Consider the following 2,395-nt stretch of genomic DNA (forward strand, 5'->3'; position numbering starts at 1 on the left):
ATTTAAATAAAATGGAATGTGGATCCTAAAGACTTGCTAATTTAGCCAGGGTGCTCTAGGCTAAAGCTACAGCTGCTGCAAGACTTAAAGCAGCATAGATTTGCATAATAAAAGTGTAGATATTTTTTACTATAAGAAAATAATGAAAGTCACACTGGTATTTTCCAGCTTTAATATATACTTTTTTAATCGCCTGTTAACTAATGCAGCAGAAATGTTTTGGAAAGTATGAGAATATTGCTTGAAAATAGTTATTATATATTGTTAGAAGTTAACATAAAGACAAGTATTTCTTACAATCTTTGAAGTCAAGGTATTATAAAGAGTGCCCAACAAATGCTTAAAGGTCAATTGTAAATAATATTAAAAAGGGGGGTACTCATATCCTGGAACTCTTGCAAATTTTCTGTATCATGCTTTTTACTTTAAAAAATTTCTTTTGAATGTGGATGTATAGCAGCTGAGACTCTGGAATCCTACAAGACACCAAACCTCTTTCTATTGCAAACTTCTACCCTCTTTTATTTGATCCAGCTAATAATGCTGTTTTGTCTTTTCAAAATAGCTCCAAATATACAGAAAAAGTTTCTATAGGCAGATGAGGACCCACAAAACCCTCATCAAGATCTTCTGAGCATGGCTTTTAAGGTCTATAATGACCAAGAACAAAAAGGCAGACAGAGCCCAAAAGAGATCAGGCAAAACAACTGCTTTTGGCATACACCCTTAGAGGCTCCAACACCCCAAAGGGGCCAAAATGACCCCATCAGGGCCCTGCTTCAAGAGTGGAAAGGAAGGTCACTGAGTAAAGCCTGCCAGGCTCCTCTGCCCCCACCAGGGACATGCCTTTGCTGTGTGAAAAAAGGGACACTGGCAGGTAGGCTGCCCCCTCACTCCTCTAAGGGAGGGTTCAATCTCTTCCAGCCCTGCTCCAGCCACCTGTGACCTAACCGTGCCCAACCTTCTGGGACTTGGCTGAAGGCTAAAGGTGTCCATGGCCATTGGACACATCTCAGGTCACTGTGGGCAAACCTAGGGGATTTCTTCCAAGTTTCAGGTAAGCTGATCTCATTTCTTATAGACACGAGGGTCACTTACTATGCCTTGCCTGAATATTGAGGTTTTTATTCATCCCTCGAAGACCTGTTGTGGGTGTTGATAGTCTTTTTTTCTGCTGCTTTGTTTAATATATAGTGTCTCCCTTATTCCTCCTGCCTCAATGCCTGAATTAGGCTGGGACCTACTTCTAATTTAGAGCCCTCTTTCTCCTTTTTGTCAACTTCTGTTACGAATTTACCTCTGCCACCCAGCATAGTGTATCCCAAGATTCTCTCCCCCACCCCAAGGCTGAAAAGCTCTAGGGAAAGGCACCCTGAGTTCATCTCTCCAGTTTAAAGAAAAAAGCTCTGTCTCCATACATGCTGCAGATGGCTCTTCCAGTCTTACCTGAAGCATTGCCAGCTAGAAGCAGTGGTCATTGGGACTTGGACTCTAGCTGCAGTGTGGAAATGTGACCACTACTCCAGTGCCTTGTGGACTTTTCCTGAATATGTGTGACTCCTGCTCCTTGGGACAGTTCTCAGACTGAAGTGGGGTTGGGTTACATTTACAAATAATATGAAGCGGTGATGGTGTCAACATGGACAAGGTAAAATTACATTAACATGTTAAGGACATTTGAGACTGTAAGAATTTTAGATCCTGTTGTATTAGTTAAGATTCTAATTGATAATCTAATAGGCTTTAATCACTTCATTGTATTAGGACACTTGTTATAGTATCTTTTAGCATGACTATTTTAATTTTGTTGTTTATTTTATATTTTGCCAGTCTGCCTCCAAATCGGAACATGGGAATTCAGATGAGTATGAATCACAGCACACGAACTAAAGTTTTAAAAAAGATAAAAGGGGGATTTGTTGGGGACTGGAATATGAACAGGGTATTTTGCAATTTGGATATATCTTGAGGACAGGGGTGCAGACCCCCCCCCCCACCTTACCTGCCTAATTAACAAAGGGTTATGCTTGATTCTAGATCGTCCCACTCATGTTTTCCGGAAGTAGCTGGAAGCTAGTTTCTTATTGGTGTAAAGTTACATTTGTATGGTATGGTGGGGGTTGTCTTTGAAACTTAATTGAATTGCTAATGAACCACATTTATCCATGAATAAAGACGGATGCTTCTCTGAAAGCAGCCACCTTACAGCTCAGGAACAGTAGAGTTTGCCGTGCCATCCTCCCAAAGCCATCTGTATGTATATATCTTTAAGTCTCTGTCCACTTAATTTCATACCTTTTCACACTTGAAACACCGGAATAGACTTGTTGCAGCTGGACTGAGACAGAAAAGGTTTGTAAAAAGTTATTTTTGCCAAATACTGTAGTTACTGAAA

Source organism: Saccopteryx bilineata, chromosome 3, assembly GCF_036850765.1.
Source record: "Saccopteryx bilineata isolate mSacBil1 chromosome 3, mSacBil1_pri_phased_curated, whole genome shotgun sequence".
Classification (NCBI taxonomy): Eukaryota; Metazoa; Chordata; class Mammalia; order Chiroptera; family Emballonuridae; genus Saccopteryx; species Saccopteryx bilineata.